Source organism: Hesperophylax consimilis, chromosome 3, assembly GCF_061612785.1.
Source record: "Hesperophylax consimilis isolate HC1 chromosome 3, BYU_Hcon_1.0, whole genome shotgun sequence".
NCBI classification, from domain to species: domain Eukaryota; kingdom Metazoa; phylum Arthropoda; class Insecta; order Trichoptera; family Limnephilidae; genus Hesperophylax; species Hesperophylax consimilis.
The window spans coordinates 36,188,705-36,210,940 of NC_142838.1; the positions used below are offsets into that span (position 1 = coordinate 36,188,705).

Genomic DNA, 22,236 nt, shown 5'->3' on the forward strand with positions numbered 1-22,236 from the left:
GGAAACCTGAGTAACTGCACTTGCCTTGTAATAACTTTGTTATGAGAATCAGAATGTTAGTTATAACCAATGCATTGACTGAAAAGAACTCCAGCTACAAATAGTTAGTTAGTTGCTATGCCACTCCAGACATAATTAGAATTCACCGTTCGAGAGTTTTTATGTAGATTTTGAGCTTCATAGTGCTCTAGTTAATAATTAGGTATTCCGTTCGAGCTTTTGCGGGATTAAAGTTTTTAATTGTGTGTCGTAATCTTTACCTACTTTTTTTATATTAGATCGATGGAATAAAACATACTTATGTCAATTGTTAGTTTTGAGAAAAGGCGTTTGAATATTTGACTCATTGTGTCGTGTGTTTTGTTCAGGTTTTGAAATTGCAATAATTATGCATGCATGCGGTTTAAGATATACGGTTTCTGTACAGTAACAAATACACACAGAGGTGAACACTTTAAAGTTTAAACTACATATATAACTCAAATTTGCCTAAAAGTAGACGTACAATAAGTTAGTGTGCTTTAAAATATCGAAAAACACAATTCACAGAAACGTATTCGTGTAGAAACGGAATTTTTTTTCCAGTGTAATATATTTAACTCTCTGTGTGCCGGAAGTGGCTATCGGTCACAAGAAGTTTGTGACCTGTGAACGCGGTCGTGGACGATAGACATATTCAAAAGAAACAACTGTTCGTTGCTAAAATTAATCTTTTTCGATTGACAACAAAATGAATAGTGAGATAAAAGTAGTTTATTTTCGTTTCGTAAAAAGCAGCCATTTAAAAATAACAACAATGTTACTACTACGTCATCTTCAACGAGCCTGTCTAACGCGCTTTGTGTAGTTTGTTACGTTTTTTTTTTAAATTTATTGTTAAAAATACTTATTTAACTTTATGGGAAAAATAATAAAACTCTTATTTTCGTTTTTCTTTCAAATATTATCGATAAAATATAAGAAGGAGAAAAAAAATCTGAATAAGCGTAGCTATTCTGGGGAAACTACTAATGCTAGATTATATACTGTTATAAATATAAACACATTATCTTGTTATTATTTTTCGGAATAACTTATTGAGTAAAACCTCAAATTATAATATTTAAATACTGAAGACAATATTAGTGATTTTTTCAAACGAAAATCTGAAACAGAAAAATTGTCCCGGAAAGACAAGGGTCCTGGGTTCGAGTCCCAGATGTGACCGTTTCCTTTTCTGATTTTTCTGTTTCAGATTTTCGTTTGAAAAAATCACTAATATTGTCTTCAGTATTTAAACATTATCTTGTAATTATAATTTTATTAAAAAAAAAAAAAAAAACAATTAAGTTATTACGAAAATAGAGTCAGCTGACTCACGGCGGCCGCGCGATAAGAAACACGACTGAAGTATAAGGTCGCGAAACCTCGGCGATCCAAAGGTTAAAGTACAACTTGACAGTGATTATAGTACAAGAGGGCTCTAGAACACGCCTACACCCTTTTTATTACCCGCCTTTACATCCTTCCATTAATCAGAGACATACGTTCCAATTTATTTTATAATCTCCGACTTTCGTTCATTACAGTTAGGCACATAATACAGTACAGAATTAATCATCAACATATCAAAACACCCTGTTCAACCCGACATTCTACTTGATAAGGAAATTTGAAAACTTTTCATCAATTTATATAAGTAAGGTGTGGTTCAAGAAACCCTAATATTTCTACTTGAAAGGGTACTTTGATAACTTTTAATCAATTTAATATTTTTATGTATTCCAAAAAAATTACATCTTATGATGAAAGATAAAGAAAAATAATTACTTTGCCATTGATATATCAACTCTAGTAACGGCGTGTCTTACAAATTCGGTCAAATAATTCGGTATAAGTATTTTCATAACTATCCGATTCCGTCGCCTCGCTTCGAATGCGTTATGTCTTGGGAGACAAATGTGCTCCCTGCGGACCAACAAACAGGTAAAAACAACGCTTCTTGCGATTTTTGGTTATGAAATAATGCACTTTCTTTTTGTTAAATGTTTTCACAATGGTCCAATTTTCGTAACGAATTATTTTGGTTTCGGTGTCATTTTTTACATCCACGGGCCCGTCTTGTTGGTCGAATGAAATCGCACATAAAATATTCAGAGATATTTGCAAAAACATTTCCTTGTGGTTTGTCACACCCTTATTTCACTAACGCCGAGTTAATCCTCCGATGAGCGACATCCGTCAGGCCGTTAGTGGTGTAAGAAGGTCTGTGCAGACCTTATATACAATATAATTAGTATTAAGAATTTGATTAGTATTGGATACTTCTGAAATATGTGTGTTTATTTCGAAAAATTACCTACCAGAACATTGAAAACAGCCATAGCTTGTTTGATATGCGGGTATGCGCGTGCCTTTGGATTTGTGGAATTACCAACTTTCGGGTCAGCGCGACTAAAATCCAACGTTTCTTGTCAGTCTTCCGCTCGGAACTGCCAAACTAAAATCAATTCAATTTTATACGCAACAAAACAACATACTCGAACACACTTTCTAACAAGCACCCCATCACCAGAACACGCAACAACTACATGCAAAATAGTTGATAGGTCTGCACAGACCTTCTAGTTTTTCTATACGATATCGGTTTTGAAAAAAAAATCCGCTACAAAATACACATACGATATCGGTTGCGTTCGTCGCACCGCCATTGAGGATGTAATGAAATCGTTTCGTTCTAACAAGCAGGAAAAAAAATTATGCAACTTTTAAAATCGAGAAACTATGTCCAGACCTTGTCGATTATCGGAGGGTTAAGTCTAGGTTTGTGACTGAATTCCATTGTAATACATTATTCTGGGAGTGATAACCCTAGTTCAGCGTACCTACACCTTCATCCAATACTAACCGTTTGCATCTTTAATGGTGCTTTGCCCGGATGTAAATAATTGGATAGGCATTCAACCAGGTTTATGGAGATGATGGTATTCAATGTGTGGACGTATTATTCATGGGATAATCTTGCAGCACTCTCGACTAAACTCTATTTATAACAACTAACTTAATGCGTAATTATATCGCGAGTTGTACGCATTGTTCTACCCCTTATTAATTTAATTTTACTCCCTTGAATGGCCATCTGAATAATTGGATTAAGTTAACTCATTACTTGTAAATGGAACTTTTGGATTTCAACCGATATCATTTTATTTTATTCGTGTTTCATGAATTCCCCATTACCGTATAAGGACATTTTCGCCAAAGTTTGTACATTGAATTGTTTGCATCCCACGATTTCGATTGGTTTTTTATAGTTACTTTTGTAGAATATTGGAAAGTTATACATTTCGAATCTGTATAAAAAAATATTGTTAATGCATTATTTAGATCCAAAGGAGTTGTGTGTTTTCCATGCCCCATTTTTTCATTATTAAACAAAGTGTGATTTGTATTTAATTTTAAGAATTCAAGATTAATTTAGTGGTGTCTTAAATAGCCCACATTATATCTATTTTTTAAATATGTCGTTTTTACATAACATTTGGGTCGACATCAAGTTTAACTGAAAAAAAAACAAATTACAAGTTGAAAACTGAAAAAATCCCGTTAGTTCCATTCCATGGCTACATTTATTTATTTTTAAGAGGAAGCTACAAGCCAAAAATGTGTGTATTCTTGGTATACTTTATATCGTAGGTAATAGGCATTAAAAACACTTGACAAACGGAGTCTAGAAACGTTCGACTTCAAGCACAAAACTGGTTTTTATTTATTTTGTAAATAATTTTATAAGAAAGCAAAAAAGTTCAACAAGTGAAACTGTCACAGATAATCTTAGCTATAATACTGTATTTTTATAAAGTTGTTAGCTTTACGCGTTCACACATTTCTATAGAAAAAAAATTTTAGTAGTTAACATTTATTTTGTATTTTTTATTGAGTAATTTATTTTTTTATCTGTATTCTACTCAAGCGAAACCATAGAAAAACCTTCAATTTATCTAAAGCATATTTTTCGGTATTCATAATGTACACCAATACGTTATAAAGATTAATCAAAATAGTGATTTAGCATTAAGCTTCGCCTTAACGCCCCTTTCAAGCGATTTTACAATGAAATAGTTTATAAAATTATGTAGATTACTATCAAACAGTTTTATTTATTTATTTTAATGCATAACTGAAATGCCCCAACAACAATCTTTTGTGTTTTTTAAGTGATAAATTGAAAATGTCAGCTGACGAATCCACATTTTTTTACTTTCCATTAGTATTCTGGGCAATGAGGAGTAGGTACATATGGTGGTAGAAGTAACAGATTTTCTGCACTAAAAAAAATACCATTCCCAGTTGTGACCGTTACCTTTTTATTTTCTGTGTCTTTTTCTGTTTCTTATTGGGATTTGTTAATATTACCTTATTGTTGGTGGATTGAATTAATATAAATTATTGTGGGTACCGCTTAGCGATAGTTATCATTACAATATTGCACATCCATAGAAGTATTCCAACAGGTTGGGAATTCGCGAAATATATTACACTCCGTTTCCATTCAATTGTCGTTTCGAATTTCTCAAGGGAAAACAATCCACCGCAAATAGGCGATAATATCAACATATTGGGTTTAATAGATTCGCAAATTTCGAGAAACGTCAATCAACCGACCAGTAAACACTCGGCATGTTTGTCTTTGGATATAGGCCAAGCTAAACCTTTCATAACACAACTGACTTTTCTCAAAGGAGCTTTTTGCTCGTGGTTTCTAAGCACCATCTTAGAATAGTCGTTTGGTATTTTTTTATACTTGGCCACGCGTTATCATATTGTCAAAGCTGTTGAACTTTCGGCATTGGTTTGGGTTACGACAACATCCATCCACTTGCCTTCAATGGGGTGACTCTTATTTATATTCAGCGCTGATTGAAGGCAACTCGCGATGTCTGCGAAGGCCTCGGCGCACATCAGCCTGCCGCCTGACATCAGCCTGTCGAAGATAAATAAATCGAAAGATTTTCAAACATTCGCCGCTTTCATTGGACCACGCTGTTTCTTGGAAGTGCCGTCTTCTAAGCAATTTTACGGCCAAGAAAATCAATAATTTTGAGTGTAAATCATTGCTCGAAAATGAAATAGAAATTGAAGTTTGATCTTGATTATCAGGTTTGACGTCGGGAAAATTACTGAAATGCTTGACATTTTGGCTGTTGAAGGTGACTTCTTAACACATTCATGTGACAGTAAGTGTATACACGCCCATTACAATATGTTTTATAAGACAGTATCTTTTTTATCATCTGTAACATCTGGAGCCAGTGAGACTCTGGCATCCCCAATTGGCATATGTTGTGATGCTAAAGCTAGTGGTGAGGGGAAGGAGATTGGAAGAGGAAAGTTGGGAAGTACCTGGCTATTCAGATCTGATCACCAAACACGGAAAAGCCAATTCAAGCAATGTTTCAATTCTGAATGGTGGTCCTTCGCCAGGGCGATACCGAAAGTATCTACCACTATATCTTTCACCTATGTCCGTCCATGGACGTTTTAAAATGATATATTTATTAGAACTATTCCTTGCCACTTGCCACACGCTGACTTTGCTTTGCAAATATTTATGGAAAAAACACCACTCCAAGTCTGTACAGTTGTAGGTTTTACATAAGATGACACAGCTAGAAGTGTGTAGGAATTAAGAATAGCACGAACACACATATATTATATACACACACATTAGTATGTACATAATGTATGTTGACGTATTTCTCTGTATTTAGTCTCAAAGTGTTTGAATGTAGTATCATAAGTCAACTTGTAAGTGCTATAAATGTCTTATAAATTAGTATGGGATATTTTAGTTTCATTACAAAGGTCAACAAGGGCGCAGCTTGATGATTGAGATCGCAAACCTGTTAAAATGGTATGAACTCGTACGATTGTTCTGTGACCTATGGCACTAACATTTTCACAACATTCGATTTTATACTTCCCTGATATAAACTAGACTAGACCATCCGAAAATATCTTTCTTTATTTATTCAAATACAATATTTTTTTCCATTACCGACGGTAACAAAGCTGGCAGTTTGGGATCTGATCCCCGGAGAGTGTGGAAATTTACTTTCGTCTGGATGTTGAAAAAATGCGATTAGCAGAGAATTGGGAACGAAAATTAGGGAATCAATATGGTGGATATTGCGCAGTCCGCAGATGGATGGAATACCCACTCCAGCGGGAACAACCAAAACCTCCTAGATCTCCAAGACGTTTTGGAACAACCCGCGAACTGAGATTTATAATATGCTAGTAATATTCATTGATTATCGTATTATTTGGGTATTCTAATGAGGTGAGATGGATGTGAGATCTCAAACAAACGTCGGACCGAAATGTTTACTTTTCTTTAAAAAATAACTTTGGTCCAGCGAATTTCCGGATTAATGTTTTCTAAATAAGCTCAAATCAATCACTCTCGTCGTAGGTAACCAACTATCTAAAACTAAACAAAAGTTCTAAAAAAATTCTTGAACTTTTCTTAATGCCAAAAGTTCTTTTATTGCATAATTTTGATTAAGTCCATGGACAGTTCATTGCAGATTTTTTTAATCATTTAAATTAAAAAAATATATCGAATGTAAATTCAAAATGGGTTTGATTTAATTAAATAATCACACTGGCGGACTGCATTTAACCATATTGTATATTCGTAAATATTTTACAAAATTAGTCAGCCTCTATTACCTCTGTCGAAGAAATTAATGACCTAGGCATCATTTTCGACTCTAAATTAAGGCGATGCACTACGTAGTAATGCAAAATAATGTGTTTTTTTTTTAAATTTGGTCGCCTAGAAATGTTTCAGATGCTTTAAATAAATAACGCGAGTATAATAATACACCTTGGCCTTTGAAATAATCGAGTATTTTTTTCATAAGTCTTTTTATAAGCCCAGAAAAAAATTAATTTATAAGGCCTATGAAAACTGCTTTAAAGTTCAAAATTCTACTAAGAACCCATTTTCGGTTATGGTTTTATTGTATAATGTGGCAAATTAAGTTATTTATAAAATGATCGGAAAAAATTTAAATACTTATGCCTGAACATCCACAAAATAAAATAAAAGGCACTTTTTGGCCATGTTTTTTTCTTCCATAAATCAAAACATCTGGATGGTGTTAAGCGGGAATTTAAGCCTAATCGCCATCTACGTAAGGAGTGTTATTGATGGCGGCTCAATTCAAAATATTACACGACGTAGTGCATCGCCTTAAACTTTATATCTCACATAAACGCAATTAATAATAAGGGAATGAAAATGCTTGACTTCATTCTTGGAAACTATAGAGACTTTAGGAATATTATTTATTTCAACCTTGAAAATTTTGTATACATCTTTATTTCGAAGTTAAGTTGTATATTACTCCTCGATCTGGTCCCTCCATTTTAAAATACATTCAGATTCAATCGAAGAAATTCAACACAAATTCCTACTCTTAAAACTAGGTATTCCCATTTAAAGCATAAACTACAGTTACTTAATGAAAAAAAAATTAAGAAGAAATATATCCGACTAATATTTATTCAAAAAAATTAATTCGATAAAGTGGTTCATTACATATTCCATTTGATTATTAAAATAGTAACAATGGCTTGCAGCAGTTAACCAAATTTTATTGTATATATCCGATATATTTAAAAAGTGTAGGTAAATAACGTAATACGTATGTGCTCGGGGATGAGAAGTCAGATGGGAGTGGTTAATCCGACTTAGTCAATTTACGAGTTCTAAGTTAAATAAATAGACATGGAAGCTTCGAGAGAAGGGTAAAGCTCGGTCCAGACACGTTCTTTTGTCCGTACCGTACCTCCGTTTCGTACCAGCGTCGCGATCAAGAACGCTAGTTTGGACGCCCGTTCGGTACGGTACGGTGGTACGGCATCTCGATACGGATAGAGGTACGCTCCGATCCATCGCGAGTCGGTTTTTCGGCCCGTTCAAAGGCGATACGGTACGGGTCTGCGCCAGTCTGGACGTGTTCGCGGCGTGCGACATCTTTCTCTGTTTTTGAACAATTCTAACTCCCACCAACGTCGCCTTTTTTGTTTTTTTTTCGTTATATTATTGTGAATAACAATGAAGGACGCGCAAACAATCGTCAAATTCTCAAACACTTCCGCAGTCGACGACATGGTGTGAGGAAATGAACACGCTATGATCGCAGCGACGTTACGGAGATACGGGCTTTTGATCGCGACGCGGATACGAAACGGAGGTACGGTACGGACAAAAGATGATGCGTCCAGAGTTTTTGGATCGCGACGCTGGTACGAAACGGAGGTACGGGACGGACAAAAGAACATGTCTGGACCCAGCTTAAGATGGTCTGAAAAGCTGGGTCCAGACATGTTCTTTTCTCCGTACCGTACCTCCGTTTCGTATCAGCGTCGCGATCAAGAACGCTAGTTTGGACGCCCGTTCGGTACGGTACGGTGGTACGGCGTCTCGATACAGATAGAGGTACGCTCCGATCCATCGCGAGTCGGTTTTTCGACCCGTTCAAAGGCGATACGGTACGGGTCTGCGCCAGTCTGGACGTGTTCGCGGCGTCTTACATCTTTCTCTGTTTTTGAACAATTATAACTCCCACCAACGTCGCCTTTTTTGTTTTTTTTTTTCGTTATATTATTGTGAATAACAATGAAGGACGCGCAAGCAATCGTCAAATTCTCAAACACTTCCGCAGTCGACGACATGGTGGGAGGAAATGACAAGCGATGATCGCAGCGACGTTACGGAGATACGGGCTCTTGATCGCGACGCGGATACGAAACGGAGGTACGGTACGGACAAAAGATGATGCGTCCAGAGTTTTTGGATCGCGACGCTGGTACGAAACGGAGGTACGGTACGGACAAAAGAACATGTCTGGACCCAGCTTAAGAGCCCTTTCAATATATTTACATAAGTTATGTGTTATTTTATTGAAGAGGAAGAAGATAATACCAACAAATCTAAACGAAACATGAATCAGAACAAGACACAGAAAATAAAAAGATAACGGTCTCAACTGAGAATCGAACCCAGGATCTCTGTCTTGACGGGACAACGTTTTTATCCACTCGGCCATTGGAACCTAATCATCATTTTTATCGATCTCTTATTTCAAATTCTGAACTAACAACATTATCTAGCAACTAATTTTCCCCATGTTTTTGGCAGCTATCTTTTCTAATGATCACAAAGTTCTGATTGTGTGTAACCTAAATATTGTCTGTGTAGTTAGTATCTTTACTGATTTGTTAGTATTATCTTCTTCTTCAGTGAAATATTACATTGATGGGTTTAACCTTCAAAAGTTAAAAAAAAGTTTTTCCAATAAAAATTGTATAAGTTATTTATTTGCTACAAGTTTTGAGCAACCTTTTCTTCGTCTATAATAGAATCCCACTTCATGACTTCTCCCAGACAGGCGGGAATTTTATAATATAATGATGAAACTATCTTTTTAATTAATTTAATTAAATTTTAATATTCATAATTACAAACACTAAATATTCTTAATCTTGATGCTCACCACTCTTCTAGACAACAAGCGCCAGCTTCTATAGAAGAGGAACATTAAACTATCTTTTTAATTAATATAATTAAATTTTAATATTCATAATTACAAACACTAAGGACGGGTTGTTTCGGAGAATCTGAACAATTCATCAAATTTCAACGTTAATTTGCGAGTTAAAAACTTCTCACCACTCTTCTAGACACAAGCGCCAGCTTCTATAGAAGAGGAACATTAAAAAATCAAAAGCAGTGAAAACTAATTGTATAAATTATTTTATTTACCATTGATTATTATATTATACTCTCAATTCAATTTCAGTGCCGGCAACCCGGGCGTTTATTTATTATTAGTTATGTACATACATGATTTTTCTCCTTACCCTCCTCACTAGACAAAGTCTGTTCTGAGTAATACTATTATACTGTAAATTGATTAATTATTTAATAAAATTATATATATTATAAACGGGGAAAGGGCGAGTTCCCAGCGGGTGTGATCGATCATACCAATAGTACCTACCAAACCAACTTATAATGCTAAGTAATAAATTACAGGTTATTATTTACAATTGTGTATAATTATATTATTCTGTTTTGGTGGATAGTAATTTCCATAATGGATCCTCTGTGTAATGAGTGTTGACATTGTAACATGTACGTATACATTTGCGAACCGAGCCACAAATTACGGGAAAGGAACGAAGCAACTGCAAGTGGCGTTTCGCGTCATTTGCGATTACTTCGTTCCTTTCCCATAAGTTGAGGTTCGATTCGGCAGTTCAGCTCGCGTATGTATACATAACATTAGGCTCTGCCACACGTACACTTCGGAGCGGCGGTACGAGCCTCGCGCCTAAAAGTATACGGTTTACATCGTAGTCCATTGTGAGACTTTTCTGCGCGGCGGCCTGGAGCGGCGCGTGTTACCGCCGCTCCGAAGTGAACGTTTGACACAGCCTATTCATTAGTGGATGTTGAGCTTTCCGAGTAATTAAACCGCCACGGGGCGGGGTGCACGTTCGATGCGGTGCGCGGTCACAGCACAGCATGATCGTGATTGCTTTTATGTACTGTTCCTATTTTGTAGTGAGTTCAATCAAAAATACCAATTTCGTCCTTCATAACTCTGGTTCGATGAACTCGAATTTGCTTTAAATTTAACTGTAATTTTCAAAATTGTTTCTGATGATGTGAAGAATCCAGAGAAGCTATACAGTACCCACCCATGATAGAATGTTTTAACAGAAATATATTTTTTTAATGTATTTCTCAAAATTGGAACTGAGTTGTCAAGAATTTAGACTGTCCCGTGATTTTTCCCGGGTCTGCTCTAGTAAATTTAACAATAACAAAATATGGGCCAATGATATTATAATGATAATTATTGTTCTTCGCAATTGTATTTTTTATAAATATCTCCTTGTAAAAATGTAATACTAGTAATTCTGTGAACAGTTAGCAGACGTCGCATCGAAAAAAGTATTTTTCTAATTTTCTCTTATTTAGTAAACCAAAATTTCCCCTGAAATCATAAGTTTTGCAACTAGTTACTAAAAAACCTACCTAGTTAATTATAAACCATTATTTTGCGTAACATTTTTTTTTCTTTTCAACTAAGGTATTATACAATTCGTCCAAGAAGCGTTACCATAGCAACGCCAATTCTTTTTCAACATTTCTTCAGTAGAATGTCAAAATAAAACGACAATTTCACATTTGAAAAAAATATATACTGAACCATTAAAACGGCCACCATCTTGAATCGAAAACGGAACATACAAACAACTTTACGGACGGACGAAATGAACATTCATTTTATTTATTTAAGTTTTTAATCCAGCTGAACTAGGAGGGTAGAGATAAGAAGTGAGAAATAAGAACATAATTGGTAGGTACCTAATGATAACTGATAACTAGACATCGGATTATATGCATTTGCATATTTGCATATGCAAATGCATATAACTCTCTAATTACGACGTTAATGCATATTTCAGCCTTTTTTCCCAAATCGTGCATATTTCGTTTAATAGCGGGAGGTATCATCTGATGAAAAAATCTGCATGTTTGTTTCTGATGCTGCGCCATACATGGTGAAAGCTGGCCAAGCCTTTTTATCCAAATTTACTACACATTACCTGCTTAGCTCACGGGTTTCATCGCCTTGCAGAAGAGATACGGCAAGAGTATGGGAATGTTAATAAATTGATTTCCTCTCCGTCGCGTGTGCAGTCTTATAAAGAGCAATTGCCAAATCTAGCATTGCCGCCAGAACCCATAATTACTCGATGGGGTACTTGGCTAAAGGCAGTATTATTCTATGCTGAAAATTTTGAGGCCGTAAAACAAGTAGTTGGGCAATTTGACAGTTCTGAGGCCATTGAAATTCATTCAAGCAAGCTAGCATTTGAAGACGCATCCATTAAACAGAATATCGCCCTCATCTCAACACATTTCCACAAGTTACCATAAAAAAAATGGAAACAAAAAACCTTCCTCTAATTAAAGCAATAGAAATACTGGAAACAATGATCGAACTCGCCAACGCCCTTACTAATTCAATATCAGAAAAGATTCGTAAAAAGTTAGACTCTATTTTGCTTAAAAACCCGAGTCTTGAAGATGAAGAACATTAATGCCTACATCAACGGTACAGGTCATACATACCCTGCTTAAACAGATATCTTCAGAAATGGCGCCAAATTTTAAATTTTGTCCAATGACGTCAGTTGACGTAGAGAGGTCGTTTTCGACGTAAAAATTAATACTGGGTGACAAACGTCACAAATTTAAGCTCGAAAATTTGGAAAAATACTTAGTTGTATATTGTCACAAAAACTATGCATAATTTTAAGAATATTTCGCTGTTTTTGTACGGTCTTTAATTAAAATATAAATGGTTTTTTGATTTTGCATTGTGCATATTTTGGGCAAATCAAGAGTTTTTAGTGCATATTTCGGCCTTTTTTAGTGCATATTTGCATGCATATTTTGGCACTTTGTTAGTGCATATAATCCGATGTCTACTGATAACATATCATGGATAAGATAAATTAAATGAATTTAAATGATCATCCATCGGGGAGGTCGCCGAATGTTCTGCATCCATTGCTCAAAAAGTTGAGAGCTCGGAAGCAGCCACGACGATGACGTTTGTTGATTTTCGTGTCCTGCCCCAGAACATGGCTAGTCGTTGGCGAAGTCAGGCGGGGAATGAGTGCTCCGTTCTGTGATCATCGTGGAGGCACTGCAGAACCAGAACCTTGGTAGATGCATAAGTTGCCTGTATGCGTTATTGTAGCACACCCTCAGCTTGTCCCATTGCGCTGCTTGATATTGTGTCCTCAGTTCTGACGTGTATAGGGCAGTACAGTACGTCTTAAAGAGCAATTTTCTTCGCTACAGTGGTAGAATCGCCTCGAGAGCATTCCGGCCTTTATACTGATTGCTCTCCTTTGTCGTTCCATATCTTCTATATTCTTCATGTCTTCTGTAAGGATATGTCCCAGATATTAAACCTTTGAGGCCACAAGCAGTTCATTTCTTAGAAATAAACATGTATGAGACGGCCGGCGTGGTCTAGTGGTATACGCTTTTGACTACAGATCCGAAGGTCGCGGGTTCGAACCCGGCGTGCGCAAATAAATTTTATTTGATTGATTTGTGTTATTTCACAATTAATTAATTAAAATAATATATAGTATATTTGCGGCACGTTCCAGAGTGGAAGATACTACCAGTATCGCCCTGGTGTAAGACCACCATTCAGAATTGAAACGTTGCTTGAAATGGCTTTAGCCGTGTTTGGTGACCAGATCTGAATAGCCAGGTACTTCCCCACCTTCCTCTTCCCCATCTCCCTCCCCTCCCCAATACCCTCAGCCTCACAACATACCCCAATTGGGGATGCCATAGTCTCACTGGCTCCAGACGGGAGCAGTTGGGACTCTTGTGCGGTAATACTGTAAAAAAAAAAAAAAAAAAAAAATGTATTTTTTGGAATATCAAAATATTAAATGTAAACACTTTTTTTTAAATGGCTCGTGTTACTTTTTATCGTCTAAACCAGGGGTGTCCAAACTAGATGGGACCCAGGGCCAATAAAAAAGACTAAATACATTGGTGGGCCGCAAAATATTTATAAAAATAAAATACTGGTAATAATACGTAATATCGTTATTTTATTATCTACTTTTTCATTAATGTGTCTTTTACAATTTTGTCAACATCAACCTCAATACTAGTGGTAGCTAGGCGCAGTGCATGTTTAAGTGAAGTATCTGTCAATGAAGACCTGTATTTCGATTTAATAAACTTCATTGTTGAATATGCACTTTCACAAAGGTAGGTACTGCCCATCATCGAGCCCATTTTTTGCCCGAAATTCGTCAGTTTCGGGAAACGTTCAGCGAGGAGCTTAAAAAAATCAATTCCTGTTTCCGGACTTTTTTTTGAAGTCGGTTAAAAAAAGGTTCAATGGGCCGCAATAATCTAAACCGCGGGCCGCATGCGGCCCGCGGGCCGTGGTTTGGACAGCCCTGGTCTAAACACTGAACTAAAATTACCGATAACAAAAAAAAACAATTATTTTAACATACAAATTATAGCCACCTCCTTTTATTGTCATTTTACATAAATAAATATTTCACAATTTTTTTCTCCAATTCCGGTCGGAACCTTTGGAATTTTCACCATCCACAGGTGTAAAATTCGTCGTGAAGTGATAAAACAACGGAAAGATAAATCACTTAATAATAGAATTGACGTTGCAACGATATAATCATTGAGGTATATAGATAGAGCCTATATTCCTTGCAAAATCAGTGTAAAGTATTGTTCCCGTGCGGGAAGTAGGAAGAGGGGTGTGGCGGCTGTAGATGTCGCCCGAATCCTTCCGACCGCAAACGAACTCAACTAAAAGAGTGACCTTCCGCGGCGCCACTGCACAGAACATTTGGTTTAAAAGGCGCACAGTGGGCTGAAAATCACCTTCCATAGACAAAGAGACTTGAATTTTCAAAGGTATTTTTTTTGGCTAGAAATGGATTGTGCTGATCATCACTATGCTATAAAATTTCGTATGAAGCAATTGCGTGTACAAATGAACGAGTTATAATTTTTTTAAGAAAAAATTGTATGGCACTAACATTAAAAATGAGGCTATCTCTGGAATCATTAGGTTGGCCATTATATCCTTACACACAGATATACTACTATTTATTTGTATTTTTTTGACATACTTCGTATTGTGGCGTAACATGCGATTTTTTTTTTTAAATCCTCAAAGTTGAAAAAAACTTTTTTATGTTGATGATTCATTTTAATGCTTAAATGCTTTACATATGAGTATGCTTTGTCTAGTTTACAATATTTTATTGACACTATAAACAATAAGTAAACGGAAGTTGTTGCCGGAGACCTGTGATTTTTTGACATACTTCGTATTGTGGCGTAACATGCGATTTTTTTTTTAAATCCTCAAAGTTGAAAAAAACTTGTTTATGTTGATGATTCATTTTAATGCTTAAATGCTTTACATATGAGTATGCTTTGTCTAGTTTACAATATTTTATTGACACTATAAACAATAAGTAAACGGAAGTTGTTGCTGAAGACCTGTGCCCGGCGAGCGTTTGTAACCATTGTAACCAAAGATATTAGAAGATCGAGATATGCTATGTTGGCCGCTGGACCGTAAGCGGAGTATTACCTAATTAGGGTACTTTGAATACTATCGGGACGTGTACGCACAGAAATCTGTTCTATGTATTAGTGCGGCTACCTTAGCGTAAGCGAAGGTGTGCAGTAGTATTGGTGAACAAAACCTGCGACACTGGGCAAAACAATTCCACACAGTATGAACTGCTCATAGCACATCTCGTTCTTCTAATATCTTTGATTGTAACCAACTGAAGCCCATGGTATCTCACATCGGACATTGGAGGGGACCCAACCATTTTCCCAACGGCGTTATAAGGAAACATGGTTTCCTCCTTCACCGCAGACGTCAAGACTCTATTTTTTTTATTTGACGAAGCCACATTTTTGAACGACTCTAGACCCTCCAATTAGCGGACAATGAACTGATGTAAGCGACCTATACTTCGAACGACAATGTTGCCTCTATCTACATATATACATCAATGCATATAATATAATAATTACTCGCCGAGTTGATTATTACATGAGATGCCAGTTATTACGTAGGTGGACTCCATACTCAAGGGAACAGTTTAAATTGGCTTAATTTAGATTAATCAAGTTTCCAACTTAACTTAAGTACGCCTATAAGCGTACAGTGAGATCACTTGTAAACATTATTAAGTCCAACTTCTATGAAAGTTCGCAGATAATTATGCGACTAACTAATATTTAAAAAAAATATTCTGTTTTATTTTCTTTAGTATCTCATTAAATTTTTAAAATTCTTTTATTTTCTTTAGGATCACATTAAATTTTTAAAATTCTCATATTTTCTTTATTATCACATGGTTCCATTTGCAACTTAAGTTCTATTTAACCCTTCAGGCCTCTGGCGTATTTTGACCTTTATATTTCCCAAATATGTCAGAAAGTCGGAGAATTCGTGTGTATTTCCGTTTCTCAGTGAAATCCAAATAAATGCATTATTTCTGAACGTATCCTAAAACTAAAAACTATTATTGAAATGTGATCAAATACGCTTTCAAGTTTTGTTATTATAAATAAAAATTGAAATATTAACATTTTTAAATAAAATTTTTAAAAGTTTTAAAAATGGCTCACCTTACATTTTTTCGTCTAAACACTGAACTCGAATCACTGATTACGAAAATAAAACCCACATTTTACTATACAAGTGTATTGTAAACATTACTGCCACCACACTTTGTGTCGTTTCATATAAAAATAATTACTTAAAAATTTACAGCTTCATAATTTTCTCTCAAATTGCCGGTCGGAAACTTTGGTTTCATAGGGGTGTACTTTAGGATTATTCTCTTTCTAACACCGTGTAGTTCATATTTCTAACTATGACAGTAAGCTGTATGGGAACCTATATTAAACATTTATAAGTAAACCATAGACAAAATGCGAGAAATAATTAACTAAAAATTCTACCTCAATACAGGTTTGCGTAGTGATGCAGGTTATGCACAACTTAAAATATGGTATAATATTATGCCATTTCGATATAACACTCTTGCATACATATTTACTTTTTCTTCTATTAGAAACTACTAACGTTATTCTTTCAACAATGTCATTGTTACTAACTATATATAGTTATATAATATTTAGAACAACATAGTTCACGGGCAACTTAGTTCTACATATTTGCCATAGATAAAATATGTTTGGAGCAACATGGTTCAATTTGCATTGTGTTTCTGCTCATTCGCTTGGGACAACAAGGTTCCATCTGCCGATTTCTTGAATTGAGGAAATAAATTCGTTGACATTTATGTAGCAGTGAATATGCAGAACGTATTGTAATTGAATTCACTAAAGTTTTAATAATAATAATAACATGGCATTTATATAGCGCAGTTTAGTGTCATTTCACTTCAAGTGCGCTTAACTACTCGTTTAACAAACTTTAAAAAAATCGTAATTCAGTATTAGTGGTTATTAAAATTATTCCTACAGTGTGCCTTACCCAATGCAGATCTAATATTATAACACTAAACGCACTGTTTATACCAAGTGATGACAAAACTTAGAATAACAATAACAGCAGGACAGGACAAAACACGAATATTAAAACTAAAACATAATATAAAACAGGAGGCAGTTTGTGCTCAGAAATGAGAATTTTCTGAGCAGACACTTGGACATGCTATGCGAAAAAACTTGGTATTTAGCCGAAAAAATTATTTAAAATAATCAAATAGAACCCCGTGCCCTGGAATTGAGCATATTTTAAAAGCAACAACGGTCTATTAATGTTTGTTGTTAGTTGTTTGGCTATTGCCCCGTATTCTGTTTGTTTAGAAATTTGTTAAACATAAAGATAATTCACTCACAATACCTTCTATTACTATTTCATTTTTTCTTAAATTTCTGTATTTTAGTATTAGTATTTTATTCGGGATTCATACTTGAACCTCAATATATCAGTTTCGTATAGAACTTTGTTGTTCCAACTGTCGACGCATTAGCCATATCGTATATTGGCTTCCTTGAGCTCTAAACGTCGTCGTAGTCACGAGGAAATATATTGGAGCCCCGTTTCGTGTTCCCTAATCCTCGCTCAGTCGACATCGGTTAAAGGTCGGAAGAAATTCGACGGTGTTTTACTTTTGCGGTTTCCGTCCTCGTCCAGAGCTGGATTTGCTCCACTGATTGATTGACTCAACTAATAATCCGTCTCGCTCGGGAAGCTGCGAGAGATCGCGTGGATGCGAACCCATCTCGGAAAAAGGAGATCTGGGATGATTTAGGGCTTTACATAGCATTATCTCCGGTCAAACCCCCCCATTACGTTCGTCTCAAAAGCTTATGAAAAAAGACAGCTTCAAACCCCGGATGGCGAGTCTGAGGATTTACTGCATAGCAATAACGAATAAGTCATAAAAGTGTTATAGGTGACACTGATAAATATAATTTCAATTTTCAAAGCTTATGTTTCTTTAAAAGCCCGTATTCTTCCGTAAGCTTCGCATTGTCAAACCCCGAGTCATTGTCATCGCCTTGCGCTGCAGTGGAAGGGATATATTCAAACATTCGTCACTCCTGGATACACTGATCCCTAGGTTCTACCCAGTTCTTACACCTTTCTACCTTTCCAGAACTTCCTCTCCTTCATTTCCTTAAAAAAGACTCCACACAGCATCCCCAAAGATGACATAAGCCCTGATGAAATTATTTTCCTCGGGGATTCCTGTGTAGGGTTAATGTAAAAAAAAAACAAATTTTATGTATATTAAATTTAATTATGTTATTATTTAGTTCTGCAAGTATTTTATTTTTTCAGACAGACAGACAGACGCGGATAGTGACTTTATTTTATAGTATTTGGAGATACCAATGTATTGTTACGATTACGAATTTACTAAAAGTTTATCAGGAAACGGCCTGTACTCCCGTTTTTAGTTCATTATGATCTGGGATGTTCCCGAACGTTCCAGACTATTCCCAAACATTCCACAACATTAAAGGATGTTCCGGGATGTTCTCGAATGTTGTGGACGGTTCTAGAAATTTCTAGAGGGCGAAATTTTCCGCCCTTGTATCTTCAAAAGCACGCCCTTCAGTTACAAACAGGAACCTTCTTCAAGGATGGGGGATAGAGAGCTACCACACCATATAACTCCCTTGATCGTACCAGGACTCGTTTCGCTACCACACCATATAACTCCCTTGATCGTTCCAGGACTCTCGTACCGTACTGAGTTTTAGTGGCACGCACATTGTACACTTACTTTTATAATATACATTGATTTATATAATTTTTTTAATTAAATATATTTGTATGAATTAAACATAAAAAATATCAATGCTTCAATTTTTGCAGATTCAATACTGTGTCGAATAGAATTATTCAATAAGAGCCAAATTGTCTTAAAAAGTAAACTTTCCTTTTAAAATAGGTATGTTGAAGCGCTTTTGATTGTTCCGGCATATTCGCTTCCCTTTGAATTGTACGCCCTCTATTCCACAATGTTGCCTTGTAAATGAATCATGTTTACTTCATTAGGTTGAGTCGTCAATTCAAGAGATCTACCCTTTGTTGCGAATGTAGTCATCATAAACGTAAATTTCCTTGACATTCTCTTACTTACTAGTTATAAATGTTCAAATTCTACGTTTTTCGAGTCCGCAGTCCTATGCACTCGGAATACGAATGTCTGGGCTTGAATATTTGTCGTTTTTATTTTATATTTATCTTCATTACATCCTTCATTTCATTGTTTCAGATTTGGCGCACGGTTATCTCAACTTGCGAAGAATCGGTCCACACATTTGGTAAGTTAATCACGTAACCTTGGTTATTATTGTTTTCAGCTTCCGTTGTCAATACAATGCTTTTAATTCTCGAGACTTACAGAACTGCTTTCGTCGAGTAAGAAAGAGTTGAAGATTTATGCTGTAAACACGAGTCTTCATAAATACGTATATTAAAGTACTCCATTGGAAAAAATCCGATACCTAGAAAGGTTATCCCTTTGTAACTCTCAGCAAACAAACTTGTGAACTTTTTCATCGATCTTACCCTCGCATTCTTGTCTGGAGCGTGTTGGTTGAAGTACCCTGTTCGCGTCAAGCGGCACACTTTCTGCCGATAAGGGAGATAAGAGCCCAGAGTTAGTTTTATCTGAAATTGTTGCTTGTTCAGCTGTACGGTGTCTACGGAGGAGGTTTTTATTTTATTTTAAATGCTTCATTGCCTTTTGCAGTGCTACGCAACCGTTTTTTTCACCCACAACGCACCAAATTTATCGAACACCATAAATAAAAAATAAATTTGTCTGAAGAAGTAAATCACATATATTACATTTATTTAAATAGTTCGAAAGCTTGCTGTCCTAAATGCTGGATTATAAATATGCGCCTTTACGCGGTAGCTAAATATCAAAACAAAATCAATTATTCGAGAACTGTTTGTTTGTTTTTTTTTTTTTTAATATTGCTAGGGTGGTAAATAATACTGATAATAATTGAGTTAATAAGTAAGAGAATAAGCCGAGTTAAGTATTGTATACAGGGTGTATCGGCACGTACCCGACAAACTTTAACCAGCTATTCCTTAGCACATTTGGAGTAAAAAATGTTATGGGCACTTTGCTGTCCGGTAACTTTTTTTTTTAATAAAAAATTTACTATTCACGTTGGCGCGCTTTTACAATCACAACGAAATGGCACGGCACCATTCGTCTCATTTTTAACTATTATTATTTAGTGTGTGCGAAAGAGAGAAGACGCTTTTCGACATACTTGCTTATAACAGCTGTTGAACACGAAACGCAATGCCAATGACAGTGATGTAGTGTGGAAATTTTAATTTTTTTTGTTTTTAATTGAAAAAAAAATGCTACCGGACAGCAAAGTGCCCATAACATTTTTTACTCCAAATGTGCTTAGGAATAGCTGGTTAAAGTTTGTCGGGTTAGTGCCGATACACCCTGTATTATAGGTATACAATTCAGTTTGAGTTTATTCTCCTCTTGGAAGCAATGTTCCGCGGCAGTCTCGTTCATTGGTTGTGGCACATCAGTTGCGGAGCACTGTTTTATCGCATGAATAAGGCCCTTCGTACATGGAGATACTTACAAGCTACGTGACTGTGACACAACCATATGGAGCCTACCAATATGCTACTCTTTAATGGTGGTTTCCGTACATGGCGCTACCCGAAATATACTGAACGTGCAGCCGTTGACTGAAATATGAAGTCGTCGAGTTAATACGATGTCAAGTGACTCTAGCGACGAATATAATAATATAGTTCTCATTTACATTTGAACGTGCAGCCGTTGACCGAAATGTGAAGTCGTCGAGTTAATTCGATGTCAAGTGACTAGCGACGAATATAATAATATAGTTCTCATTTACATTTGAACGTGCAGCCGTTGACCGAAATGTGAAGTCGTCGAGGTAATACGATGTCAAGTGACTGTAGCGATGAATACAATAATAATATTCTTCTTTATATTTACATGCATAAAAATCGATCTGAAAGAAGATTTTGGCTTCACCCATGCAACGAAATAAATTTTAATTGCAGGACATTCGTCGCCGCCAAGAACTCTACATGAGAATGATGTCAAATGAACTTTTCTTTCCAACTCTAATTTTCTTTCCAACTCTAATAAATCCTTTCTTACGTATTTTGGTAAATTTATATAAACATGGATATTTCCCACCTCCAGAACAAATTTAACATTTAAATCATGTTCGGACGTCATTTCTGTCAAACGAGTAGTACATACGAACGCAACTCGCATAGCGAACTACCAGCATGACGCGTAGCGTCGTGTACGAACACTAGCAAAATAGTATAATGGCTACTCACGAGCTACAAGTATGCTACGCGCACTAGAGTCGAGTGGCTTGTAAGTATCTCCATGCACGAAAGGCCTTGAAGTTTTGCCGGCGTGGAATCGCGGATTGCCGATCTCCACCCTCGTGCGGTGATTTATCCATCCCCCAACTGCGCCCAACCATGCAACCAACCGGCCGCTATGTCACAACGTAACGGCCCTCGTCATGGCTGATGGCCGACTCCAATATAAACGTCTAAGGTTGAATAATACATGAAATGGAAACACTGCGTCTCGCCGCGAAAGCTCCTATGGGAGGAGATGCGTAGTAGGCGTACGCGAGAAATACCAATTAGCTTTTCGTGTGCGCCCCTAATAACCAAATGACTGGGGACAACTCGCTGCTAGCGAGACACGTTGCATGTGACACGGAATGCGGCACTTTACTCACAACTCACGCTGACACGGTCTGAACCGAGATTCGCTGCTGTTTAATTTATGTACTTTTACACTGATGCTGGTACGTGCAGTACACGTTAACCTAGATTAATAACTTCAGGGTTGAGGGCGTTACTAAATAATTAACTTTGACAGTGCTGCGCGTGAGGCGGCTATTATTTAAATTAAAGTTAATAATAAGAAGCATGCGTGTTTCACACTAATATTCCAAAATGAGTGTTTGCAAATTGCTGCAGTTTGTTTGCGAATGTATAAATAGAAGGCGCAGTTTATTTGAAT

The 22,236-nt window shown here is 36.1% G+C and overlaps 1 protein-coding gene across 3 annotated transcripts in view; it reads left to right on the plus strand.

The window, feature by feature from the left end:
- krz (beta-arrestin protein kurtz) overlaps nt 1-22,236 on the plus strand; it is a 199,469-nt gene that overhangs the window by 43,264 nt on the left and 133,969 nt on the right. For all 3 annotated transcript variants that reach the window (XM_089650589.1, XM_089650591.1, XM_089650590.1), the window contains exon 2: nt 19,435-19,483. The gene's annotated coding sequence lies outside the window, so the exon portion shown is untranslated. The remainder of the gene's footprint in view (nt 1-19,434; nt 19,484-22,236) is intronic.